Source organism: Bos indicus x Bos taurus, chromosome 5 (genome assembly GCF_003369695.1).
Source record: "Bos indicus x Bos taurus breed Angus x Brahman F1 hybrid chromosome 5, Bos_hybrid_MaternalHap_v2.0, whole genome shotgun sequence".
In the NCBI taxonomy this organism is placed as follows: Eukaryota; Metazoa; Chordata; class Mammalia; order Artiodactyla; family Bovidae; genus Bos; species Bos indicus x Bos taurus.
In genome coordinates this window covers 89,892,659-89,906,595 of record NC_040080.1, presented here as the reverse complement: position 1 = coordinate 89,906,595, position 13,937 = coordinate 89,892,659, and the positions used below count along the sequence as shown (strand labels likewise).

The window sequence follows — 13,937 nt, the reverse complement described above, 5'->3', positions numbered from 1 at the left end:
ACTCTAGAAAGAATACAGTTTTAAGAAGCAATATTTTAATTAATACAACATTGTAAATCAACTGTAATTCAACTTTTTAAAGTTTCTCAAAAAAGAAATCATTGTAAACCTTTTTTTAAAAAAGCAATAATTTGCTCCTTAAAAAATTTTAATCTTATAAATCAAACTATCTTCTCAGTTCAGAAAGCATGTTTTCTTTTCTTTTTTTTTTTTAATTAGTGCCAAATTCTTTCAGAACTAAAAGCTGGATTTTTGTTTTGTTTTGTTTTTTAAATTTTATTTATTTATTTATTTTTAAATTTTATTTAACTTTACAATATTGTGTTGGATTTGCCATATATCAAAATGAATCTGCCACAGGTATACATGTGTTCCCCATCCTGAACCCTCCTCCCTCCTCCCTCCCCATACCATCCCTCTGGGTCGTCCCAGTGCACCAGCCCCAAGCATCCAGTATCATGCATCGAACCTGGACTGGCGACTCGTTTCATATATGATATTATACATATTTCAATGCCATTCTCCCAAATCATCCCATCCTCTCCCTCTCCCACAGAGTCCAAAAGACTGTTCTATACATCAGTGTCTCTTTTGCTGTCTCGTATACAGGGTTATTGTTACCATCTTTCTAAATTCCATAAATATGCGTTAGTATACTGGAAAAGGTAACTTTTCATTCCAATCCCAAAAAAAGGCAATGCCAAAGAATGCTCAAACTACGGCACAATTGCACTCATCTCACACTCTAGTAAAGTAATGCTTAAAATTCTCCAAGCCAGGCTTCAGCAATATGTGAACCGTGAACTTCCTGATGTTCAAGCTGGTTTTAGAAAAGGCAGAGGAACCAGTGATCAAATTGCCAACATCCGCTGGGTCATGGAAAAAGCAAGAGAGTTCCAGAAAAACATCTATTTCTGTTTTATTGACTATGCCAAAGCCTTTGACTGTGTGGATCACAATAAACTGTAGAAAATTCTGAATGAGATGGGAATACCAGAACACCTAATCTGCCTCTTGAGAAATTTGTATGCAGGTCAGGAAGCAACAGTTAGAACTGGACATGGAACAACAGACTGGTTCCAAATAGGAAAAGGAGTACGTCAAGGCTGTATATTGTCACCCTGTTTATTTAACTTATATGCAGAGTACATCATGAGAAACACTGGACTGGAAGAAACACAAGCTGGAATCAAGATTGCCAGGAGAAATATCAACAACCTCAGATATGCAGATGACACCACCCTTATGGCAGAAAGTGAAGAAGAACTAAAAAGCCTCTTGATGAAAGTGAAAGAGGAGACTGAAAAAGTTGGCTTAAAGCTCAACATTCAGAAAATGAGGATCATGGCATCCGGTCCCATCACTTCATGGGAAATAGATGGGGAAACAGTGGAAACAGTGTCAGACTTTATTTTTCTGGGTTCCAAAATCACTGCAGATGGTGACTGCAGCCATGAAATTAAAAGACGCTTACTCCTTGGAAGGAAAGTTATGACCAACCTAGATAGCATATTCAAAAGCAGACATATTACTTTGCCAAAAAAGGTTCGTCTAGTCAAAGCTATGGTTTTTCCAGTGGTCATGTATGGATGTGAGAGTTGGACTGTGAAGAAGGCTGAGCGCTGAAGAATTGATGCTTTTGAACTGTAATGTTGGAGAAGACTCTTGGGAGTCCCTTGGACTGCAAGGAGATCCAACCAGTCCATCTAAAGGAGATCAGCCCTGGGATTTCTTTGGAAGGAATGATGCTAAAGCTGAAACTCCAGTACTTTGGCCACCTCATGCGAAGAGTTGACTCACTGGAAAAGACTCTGATGCTGGGAGGGATTGGAGGCAGGAGGAGAAGGGGACGACAGAGGATAAGATGGCTGGATGGCATCACTGACTCGATGACATGAGTCTGAGTGAACTCCGGGAATTGGTGATGGATAGGGAGGCCTGGTATGCTGTGGTTCATGGGGCTGCAAAGAGTCGGACACAACTGAGTGACTGCTCTGATCTGATACTGTATTGGTGTTTTTCTTTCTGGCTTACTTCACTCTGTATAATAGGCGCCAGTTTCATCCACCTCATTAGAACTGATTCAAATGTATTCTTTTTAATGGCTGAGTAATACTCCATTGTGTATATGTACCACAGCTTGCTTATCCATTCATCTGCTGATGGACATCTAGGTTGCTTCCATGTCCTAGCTATTATAAACAGTACTGCTATGAACATTGGGGTACACGTGTCTCTTTCCCTTCTGGTTTCCTCAGTGTGTATGCCCCGCAGTGGGATTGCTGGATCATAAGGAAGTTCTATTTCCAGTTTTTTAAGGAATCTCCAGAAAGCCCAGAGATAAATCCACGCACATATGGACACCTTATCTTTGACAAAAGAGGCAAGAATATACAATGGATTAAAGACAATCTCTTTAACAAGTGGTGCTGGGAAAACTGGTCAACCACTTGTAAAAGAATGAAACTAGACCACTTTCTAACACCATACACAAAAATAAACTCAAAATGGATTAAAGATCTAAACGTAAGACCAGAAACTATAAAACTCCTAGAGGAGAACATAGGCAAAACACTCTCTGACATACATCACAGCAGGATCCTCTATGACCCACCTCCCAGAATATTAGAAATAAAAGCAAAAATAAACAAATGGGTGGGACCTAATTAAACTTAAAAGCTTCTGCACAACAAAGGAAACTATAAGCAAGGTGAAAAGACAGCCTTCAGAATGGGAGAAAATAATAGCAAATGAAGCAATAGACAAACAACTAATCTCAAAAATATACAAGCAACTCCTACAGCTCAGTTCCAGAAAAATAAATGACCCAATCAAAAAATGGGCCAAAGAACTAAATAGACATTTCTCCAAAGAAGATATACAGATGGCTAACAAACACATGAAAAGATGCTCAACATCACTCATTATCAGAGAAATGCAAATCAAAACCACTATGAGGTACCATTTCACGCCAGTCAGAATGGCTGCGATCCAAAAGTCTACAAGCAATAAATGCTGGAGAGGATGTGGAGAAAAGGGAACCCTCTTACACTGTTGGTGGGAATGCAAACTAGTACAGCCACTATGGAAAGCATGTTTTCTTATTCTTCTTGTGTCTATCTCAAAAATCTTATCTCCACCTCTACTTCACAAACTAAAATAGTTACTTCCTATCACTCCCTAAGATCTCTCTTACCACCTGCTCTTCCTATATAAATCAAGGGTCTTTTCTCTTCCTCTATTAATTTCCTTTATCTAACCCCTCCTCAGGTTTCCCAGCTCAAATATAGTTGCAAGACATTTGGGAGGAGGGTGAGAGGGAAAAGGAGAGAATAAAGGGAATTTAATAAGGAAAACTGAAACATCAGAATGTGGATTAGTCAACACTACAGAAAGCTTTTATAAATTGCAAAGATACAAATGCCTTTTTCCTGCCTTATTACTAAACATTTAATACATACATGTCCAAAATTTATGGGTAAAGAAAGCATGAGGAGGGTCATGGAACTCTTATACCTAGAAACCTTATAGAAAAAAAAAAAAAAAACTTTACAAAATGTAACCCAAGAAGGAAATAAGAGTAAACTTTATGAAATATTTTTTCAGTGTGGAAAATAAAAGGGATAAGTCACAAGTTAAAAAAAAAATCCATCAAGAGTAAAAAGCCTGTTCTCAGAGTCGCTCTGCTCTGCACCCGAAACTATCACAACGTTGTTAACTGGCTATACTCCAATATAAAATAAAGTTTAAAAAAAAGGATAAACATAAAATAAAGACTTCAGAGTAACAGCCTCTTAGGGGATTCCCTGACAGTCCAGTGGTTAGCACTCTCAGCTTTCATTGCCACGTGCCTGGGTTTGATCCTTGATTGAGGAACTGAGATCCTGCAATGTGCAATCAATAAAAATGACACAGCAACTATCAAATCTCCAGTAACAAAAGATAAAGACAATGAGAGAAAATAAATTACCATGTAGCAGATAGCAGATGAAGAACTAAACCTGGGAAACAACATAACCCCCCAAATCAAAGATTTTTCATTAAATACTTACTTGAATACTTTAAATAAGAATTTAGATTAAGTAAAATAAGAGCTAGGAAATAAATGAAAGAATGAATAAGGATAAATAGAATGAAAAGAAAGATGACTGCAAAGCTAAGGAAATCTGAAAAACAAAATACCACAATTACAGATTTAATAAGGTATCAGAAACAGAACAGATTCAAATGAAAACAGAATGAATGGGATGGAGAAATGGGATGGCTTTCAGAAAAATAATAATAATAATAATAAAAACATAAAAGAAGTTAAAGCAATTAGAAGATAAAAATGATCCAATCTAAGGATAATTAGAGTCAATATAATAAACTCCAAAAACAGAGGACTCAATAAAGGGAACAGAAAAAACATTCACAGATGAAATACAGGAAAATTCCTTTGAAAGAAGCATCAGTATCATTCCCTCCCCACTACCAATCCATCAGAAGAAATCCTCTCTGTTCTACCTTTTACATATACCAGAACTGGCCCACTTCTGACCATCTCCACTTGCAACCACTTTTGTCCAAGACACAATCATTTCTCACCTGCATTGCTATAATCAAGACTATAATAGTCTCCTAGCTGGCATCCTGAGTCTGCTATTCTGCCACTCTCTAGCTTCTGTTTCACATAGGTATTTTAAAATTATAAGACATTATGTCCCAACTATGCCGTTCAAAGCCCTCCAGCAGCTCCTCATTTCATTCAAAGTAAAAGCCAGAGCCCTCAGAGTGGCCTAAAAGGTCTTATCTGCTCTAACACCCTGTCCGCATGCACCCTTTTCCTCTCTGACCTCACATCCTGCTACTCTTCCTCTCAAGTATTCTATACCAGCCACATTGGTCTCTTTATTGCCATTTTATTTATTTATTTATTTATTTTAATTTAATTTTATTTTTAAACTTTACAAAATTGTATTAGTTTTGCCAAATATCAAAATGAATCCGCTACAGGTATACATGTGTTCCCCATCCTGAACCCTCCTCCCTCCCCATACCATCCCTCTGGGTCATCCCAGTGCACTAGCCCCAAGCATCCAGTATCGTGCATCGAACCTGGACTCAGATATGTTCTCAACTTAAGGCCCTTAAGGTGTTGCCTCTGCCACCAATGTCCTTCCCCTAGATAGCTACATGGAATACTTCCTCACCTCCTTTAGGCTTTTTCTCGAATGTTTCCTTCTCTGCAGTTATTCATAAGAAACTGCTGAACTCGGGGCGAGAACAGAGGGAATCTGTGGCATTACTAGCTAAAGTACTCCCATCCCCAGAGGTCAGTGGGGAAGTTGGTTCTACCAAGGTGGTAAAAACCAGCAGCTTCACTGACAAAGAAGGCTGACTTTACTTAAAGCAAAGTACAGAAAAAGCTCATGCCTATCCTATCTGCATTGTCAATAAGAGTTTGCATTACTGGGGGCAAAGAGAAAAGCAAGACCAAGAGCTCCGATATCCTGAGGTCACCGTCATAGTGCAAACAATGGGGCAGCAAACTAGTCAGAAATTAAAAAAGGAAATCTGGAGAAGAAACTATAAGGGACCTCGATACATGTCTACACATTCACACACCAGGAGCCTGCACACACAGGCAGAAAAGACACAAAAGGGCCTGGTGGAAGGTAAAAGTTAGGGCAGACTTTGAAATGGCCTGAACTTTGAAGGAGCTTCCTCAAACAGATAAAGATCAGCAGAGAGTAGAAGTCTTACTCGGTATTTAGCTCAATAGCTAGCACACTATCTAGCACAATCTTCGACCAATCATTGACTGACCACTAAGCAATGCAGATGCAGATGCCACTCCAGGAAGCCAAACACAAAAATTAAAACAGAAATTAAAACAACAAAAAACTGAGCAGGTATCAGCAGTCACACACCACACAGAAAAATTCCACAGATTTAGCTCAGGCAAGTTACTTTAAAAACAACAATAATAAAAAAGCAACAACAACCCTCAAAAGGGAGAAAAATCAGAATCCAAAACTGCTACAATATATTATGCAAAATGTCCACAGTTCCAACAAAAATTTGTAAGATGTAAAAATGCCAAGAAAGTGTGACCCAAACTGAGAAGGGAAAAAAAGACCCCATGTGATTGAAAATATCTCTGAGTAGGCCCAATGCCAGCCTTAGCAAACACAGACTTCAAAGTGTTTTAAAAGACTAAGGAAAATTATAAGAACAATGTCTTAAACAAATAGAAAATCTCAACAACAAATAATAATTATAAAAAAGACCAAACAAAACCCCAGAGTTGAACACTGAAGCAGAATAAAAAATAAACCTGAAGAAAGAGTAACAGAAATGATCTAATCTGAAAAGAGAGAAAAGAATAAAGAAAAACAAACATAGCCTTAAAGATCTGTGGAACAATGTCAAATGTACCAACATACATGAATTACGAATTCCAGAAGTGGAAAGGATATAGAAACAGTGACCAAAAACTATACAAACTGACTTTACAATTAATCTACACTTTAAGAAGCTAAATGAACCATGACAACAGAAACACAGAAATCCATACCTAGATATATAGTAAAACTGACGAAAGCCCAAAACAGAAAATCTTGGGAGTATCATTTTACAGGGACACAAAGATTTAACTACTGGCTAACTTCTCATCAGAAACAAGGGAGGCCAGAAGGCAATGAAATAACATATTCAAAATGCTGAAAGAAAATACTGTCAAGTAAGAATTCTGTATCCACAGATGGCTAATAAACACATGAAAAGATGCTCAACACTGCTCATTATTAGAGAAATGCAAATCAAAACTACAATGAGGTTATCACCAACACTGGTCAGAAGAGCCATCATCAAACAATCCACAAACAATAAATGCTGGAGAGGGTATGGAGAAAAGGGAACCCTCTTGCACTGTTGATGGGAATACAAATTGATAACAGCCACTATGGAGAATAGTGTGGAGATCCCTTAAAAAACTAGGAATAAAACTACCATATGACCCAACAATCCCACTATTGGACATATACTCTGAGGAAACCATAACTGACAAAGACACATGCACCCCACTGTTGACTGCAGCACTATTAACAATAGTTAGGACGTGAAAGCAACCTAGATGTCCACTGACAGATGAATGGATAAAGAAGTTGTGGTACACATATACAATGGAAGATTCAGTTCAGCTCAGTCACTCAGTCGTGTTCGACTCTTTGCGATCCCATGAATCGCAGCACGCCAGGCCTCCCTGTCCATGACCAACTCCCGGAGTTCACTCAAACTCATGTGCATCGAGTCAGTGATGCCATCCAGCCGTCTCATCCTCTGTCGTCCCCTTCTCCTCCTGCCCTCAATCCCTCCCAGCATCACAGTCTTTTCCAATAAGTCAACTCTTCCCATGAGATGGCCGAAGTACTGGAGTTTCAGCTTTAGCATCATTCCTTCCAATAAACACTCAGGACTGATCTCCTTTAGAATGGACTGACTGGATCTCCTTGCAGTCCAAGGGACTCTCAAGAGTCTTCTGCAACACCACAGTTTAAAAGCATCAATTCTTCAGCGCTCAGCTTTCTTCACAGTCCAACTCTCACATCCATACATGACCACTGGAAAAACCATAGCCTTGACTAGATGGACCTTTGTTGGCAAAGTAATATCTCTGCTTTTTAATATGCTGTCTAGGTTGGTCATAACTTTCCTTCCAAGGAGTATGCATCTTTTAATTTCATGGCTGCAATCACCATCTGCCGTGATTTTGGAGCCCAAAAAAACAAAGTCTGACAATGTTTCCACTGTTTCCCCTCTATTTGCCATGAAGTGATGGGACCAGATGCCATGATCTTCGTTTTCTGAATGTTGAACTTTAAGCCAACTTTTTCACTCTCCTCTTTCACTTTCATCAACAGGCTTTTTAGTTCCTCTTCACTTTCTGCCATAAGGGTGGTGCATCATCTGCATATCTGAGGTTATTGATATTTCTCCCAGCAATCTTGATTCCAGCTTGTGCTCAGCCATAAAAAGGAACAAATTTGACTCCGTTCTAATAAGGTGGATGAACGGAGAACCTATTATACACAGTGAAGTGAGTCACAAAGAGAAAGATAAATACTGTATTCTAACGCATATGTATGGAACCTAGAAGGACGGTACTGATGAACCTATTTGCAGGGCAGCAGTGGAGACAGGCATGGAGAAAAGACTTGTTGGCACAGAGAGGGAAGGGCAGGGTGGGACAAACGGAGAGAACAGCACTGAAACATATACACTGCCATATGTAATTTAGATAGCTGGTGAAATGTACTGTATGAAGCAGGGAGCTCAAATCAGTGCCATGTGATAATCTAGAAGGGCAAGATGGGGAGGAAGGTGGGACGGAGGTTCAGGAGGGAGAGGACATACCTATACCTATGGCTGATTCATGTTCATATATTGCAGAGGCCAACACAATATTGGAAATTAATCATCCTCCAACTAAAAATAAATTTTAAAAAAAAGGAATATTGTATCCAGATAGCTAAATTGTCTTTCAAAAATGAAGATGGGAGTTCCCTGGTGGCTTAGCAGTAAAGAATCCGCCTGCCAATGCAGGAGACACGGGTTCGATCCCTGATTCGGGAAGATTCTACTTGCCACAGAGCAACTAAACCCATGTGCCACAACAACTGAGCCTGTGCTCGAGAGCCCAGGAACCACAACTCCTGAGCACACTGGTTGCAACGACAGCAGCCTGCATGTCCTAGAGCTCATGCTCCACCAGAGAAGCCACCACAGTGAGAAGCCTGTGCACCACAGCTAGAGTAGCCCTGCTGGCCTAACTAGAGGAGAGCCTGTGCAGCAATGAGAACCCAGCACAGCCAAACACAAAAGTAAAATGATTTTATAAAATGAGCATGAAACAGAGACATCCCCAATAAATTAAGAGAATCCACCGACACCAGATGGTAACTTGAATCTACACAAAGAAAAGTACTGGGAAAAGGAAATATACGGGTAAATATAAAAGAATACATTCTAAAAAGTTTATTCTCTTGGGACTTCCCTGGTGGTCCAGTAGTTAGGACTCTGCACTTCCACTGCCGGGGCTGTGAATTTGATCCCTGTTTGGGAAACTAAGATTCCACATGCCATATATATATATATATATATATATATATATATATTCTCTAAAATTACTTAAAAGATTATATAAAGCAGTAATAACATTATTGTTATGTTTATAACAAATATAATATATATGACAATTACTGTACAAAGGAGGGAGTAAGAAATGCTATCTTACAGAATTAAACTAGCATTAATCTAAAGTAGACTGTGATAAATTAAAATGCATTTTGGAATGTCTAGAACAAGCACTAAGAAAATAACTCACCACCTGGAAGCCTTTGTATTTTAAATTATTTGCTTCTTTTAAATTGACCACATTAGTGATTTCCACTTTGCTTAGTATACGGCAAACTGTCTTCACTAAACAAAATATACAACATCAGGTATTTCTCACTGAAAAACAGTGTTGAGTTTCTACTGAGGTTTTCTCCAGTTGTTGTGATAGGGATAACTATTCTTTTTATTTTCTGGAGAAGAAATACAAACCCATAAAGACTATAATATCCAGAGTGGTATTTCAAAAGTTTGGAGACATAAAGGGCACCTGATTTAAAATTTAAAAAAAGGAAAAGAATATAACTCAAAGACAGCAAAAACAAAAGACAACAGCAAAACAAAATAATTAAAATCATACACTTAAAAAAAATCTATGAGCTATTTAAAATCCTAAAAGATGATACTGTGATTAAAAAGAATGCATTTGAATCAGTTCTAATGAGGTGGATGAAACTGGAGCCTATTATACAGAGTGAAGTAAGCCAGAAAGAAAAACACCAATACAGTATACTAACGCATATATATGGAATTTAGAAAGATGGTAACAATAACCCTGTGTACGAGACAGCAAAAGAGACACTGATGTATAGAACAGTCTTATGGACTCTATGGGAGAGGGAGAGGGTGGGAAGATTTGGGAGAATGGCATTGAAACATGTAAAATATCATGTATGAAATGAGTCGCCAGTCCAGGTTCAATGCATGATACTGGATGCTTGGGGCTAGTGCACTGGGACGACCCAGAGGGATGGTATGGGGAGGGAGGAGGGAGGAGGGTTCAGGATGGGGAACACATGTATACCTGTGGCGGATTCATTTTGATATTTGGCAAAACTAATACAATTTTGTAAAGTTTAAAAATAAAACAAAATTGTAGTTGGAAAAAAAAAAAGGAAAAGAATATAACTCAAAGACAGCAAAAACAAAAGACAACAGCAAAACAAAATAATTAAAATCATACACTTAAAAAAATCTATGAGCTATTTAAAATCCTAAAAGATGATACTGTGATTAAAAAGAATGCATTTGAATCAGTTCTAATGAGGTGGATGAAACTGGAGCCTATTATACAGAGTGAAGTAAATCAGAAAGAAAAAGACCAATACAGTATATATGCATATATATGGAATTTAGAAAGATCGTAACGATGACACTATATGTGACATAGCAAAAGAGACACAGATGTAAAGAACAGACTTTTGGACTCTGTGGGAGTAGGCAAGCGTGGGATGATTTGAGAGAATAGCATTGAAACATGTATATTACCATATGTGAAAGAGATCGCCAGTCCAGGTTCGATGCATGAGACAGGGTGCTCAGGGCCGGTGGACTGGGACAACCTTGAGGGCTGGGATGGAGAGGGAGGTGGGAGGGGGGTTCAGGATGGGGGACACATGTACACCCATGGCTGACTCATGTCTCTGTATGGCATAAACCACTAAAATGTTATTAAGTAATTAGCTGTCAATTAAACAAATTAATTTTTTTAAAAAGATAATGCTGTGAAAGTGCTGCACTCAATATGCCAGCAAATTTGGAAAACTCAGAGTGGCCACAGGACTGGGAAAGGTCAGTTTTCATTCCAATCCCAAAGAAAGACAATGCCAAAGAATGTTCAAACTACCGCACAACTGCACTCATCTCACACACTAGCAAAGTAATGCTCAAAATTCTCCAAGCCAGGCTTCAATAGTACATGAACCATGAACTTCCAGATGTTCAAGGTGGATTTAGAAAAGGCAGAGGAACCAGAGCTCAAGTTACCAACATCCGTTGGATCATCGAAAAAGCAAGAGTGCCAGAAAAACATCTACTTCTGCTTTATTGACTATGTCAAAGCCTTTGACTGTGTGGATCACAACAAACTGGGAAATTCTTAAAGAGATGGGAATACCAGACCACCTGATCTGCCTCCTGAGAAATCTGTATGCAGGCCAAGAAACAACAGTTAGAATTGGACATGGAATAACAGACTGGTTCCAAATCGGGAAAGGAGTACATCAAGCCTGTATATTGTCACTCTGCTTATTTAATCTATATGCAGAGTACATCATGAGAAATGCTGGGCTGGGTGAAGCACAAGCTGAAATCAAGATTGCTGGGAGAAATATCAATAACCTCAGATATGCAGATGACACCACCCTTATGGCAGAAAGCGAAGAAAAACTAAAGAGTCTCTTGATGAAAGTGAAAGAGGAGAGTGAAAAAGTTGGCTTAAAGCTCAACATTCAGAAAATGAAGATCATGGCATCTGGTCCCATCACTTCATGGCAAACAGATGGGGAAACAGTGGAAACCAGTGTCAGACTTTATTTCTGGGGGCTCCAAAATCACTGCAGATGGTGACTGCAGCCATGAAATTAAAAGATGCTTGCTCCTTGGAAGAAAAGTTATGACCAACCTAGACAGCATATTAAAAAGCAGAAACATTACTTTGCCAACAAAGGTCCGTCAAGTCAAAGCTATGGTTTTTCCAGTAGTCATGTACAGATGTGAGAGCTGGACTATAAACAAAGTTGAGCACTGAAGAATTGATGCTTTTGAACCGTGGTGTTGGAGAAGGCTCTTGAGAGTCCCTTGGACTGCAAGGAGATGCAACCAGTCCATCCTAAAGGAAATCAGTTCTGAATATTCATTGGAAGGACTTATGCTGAAGCTGAAACTCCAATATTTCGGCCATTTGATGCAAAGAACTGATTCATTTGAAAAGACCCTGATGCTGGGAAAGATTGAAGGCGGGAGGAGAAGGGAACAACAGAGGATGAGATGGTTGGATGGCATCACCGACTCAATGGACATGAGTTTGAGTAAACTCTGGGAGTTGGTGATGGACAGGGAGGTCTGGCGTGCTGCAGTCCATGGGGTCATAAGGAGTCGGTCACGACTGAGTGACTGAACAGAACACAAAATAAGGTAATAAAGGAGGAACAATTAAACCAAAAGATATAATATAAAAAACAAACATCAAAATGGCAGAGAGAAACCTAGCTATATAAAAATTATACTAAATATGAATGGATTATGAAGGTAGAGGAATCAGAGATCAAATTGCCAACATCCCCTGGTTCATAGATAAATCAAGAGAATTCCAGAAAAGCATCTACTTCTCCTTCATTGACTACGTTAAAGCCTTCAATTGTGTGGATAACAACAAACTATGGAAAATTCTTCAAGAGACGGGAATACCAGACCACATTACCTGCCTTCTGAGAAATCTGTATGCAGGTCAAAAAAAAAACAGTTAGAACCGGACATGGAACAACAGACTGGTTCAAAATTGGGAAAGAGTACACCAAGGCTGTATATTGTCACTCTGCTTATTTAACTTCTACACAGAGTATAACATGTGAAATGCCGAGCTGGATGAAGCACAAGCTGGAATCAAGACTGCTGGAAAAATAGCAATAACCTCAGATATGCAGATGATACCACCCTATGGCAGAAAGCAAAGAGGAACTAAAGACCCTCTTGATGAAAGTGAAAGAGGAGAGTGAAAAAGTTGGCTTAAAACTCAACTTTCAAAAAAATAAGATCATAGCACCTGGTCCCATCACTTCATAGCAAATAGGTGGGGCAACAATGGAAATGGTAAGAGACTTTATTTTCTTCAACTCCAAAATCACTGCAGATGGTGACTGCAGCCATAAAATTAAAAGATGCTTGCTCCCTGGAAGAAAAGCTATGACTAACCTAGACAGCATATTAAAAAGCAGAGACATTACTTTACCGACAAAGGTCCATCTAGTCAAAGCTATGGTTTTCCCAGTAGTCATGTAGGGATGTTAAGAGCTGGACTATAAAGAATGCTGAGAGCCAAAGAATTGATGCTTTTGAATTGTGGAGTTGGAGAAGACTTCTTGAGAGTCCCTTGGACTGCAAGGAGATCAAACCAGTCCATCCTAAAAAAAATCAGTCCTGAATATTCGTTGGAAGGACTGATGCTGAAGTTCCAATACTTTGGCCACCTGATGCAAAGAGCCGACTCACTGGAAAAGACCCTGATGCTGGGAAAGATTGAGAGCTGGAGGAGAAGGGGACGACAGAGGATGAGATGGTTGAATGGCATCACCGACTCAATGGACATGAGTTTCCGCAAACTCTGGGAGATGGTGAAGGACAGGGCTCTTACACCACATACAAAAACCAACTCAAAATGGATTAAAGACCTAAACATAAGATCTAAAACTCCTGGAAGAAAACACAGAGGAAAAGCTTCATGATACTGACGTTGGCAGTGATTTCTTGAATATGACACCAAAAGCAGCCAAAAAAAGCAAAAATTGACAAACTGGACCATGTGAAAATTAAAAACTTCTGTACAGCAAAAATAATCAATGGAGTGAAAATATTAGCAAATCATATATCTGATAAGCGTTAAATAATCAAAATATATAAAGAATGCCTACAACTTAACACAGAAAAATAAATGACCCAAGTTAAAAATGGACAAACAACTTGAATAGACGTTTCTCAAAAGAAGATAAGCCAACAGTCAACAAACATATGAAAAGATGCTTGACATCACTCATAGCTAGAGAAACACAAATCAAAATCATAGT

The 13,937-nt window shown here is 38.8% G+C and overlaps 1 protein-coding gene across 1 annotated transcript in view; it reads right to left on the bottom strand.

Annotated features, from left to right (window-relative positions):
- SPATS2 (spermatogenesis associated serine rich 2) overlaps window positions 1-13,937 on the bottom strand; it is a 152,282-nt gene that overhangs the window by 75,218 nt on the left and 63,127 nt on the right. The window lies entirely within an intron of this gene.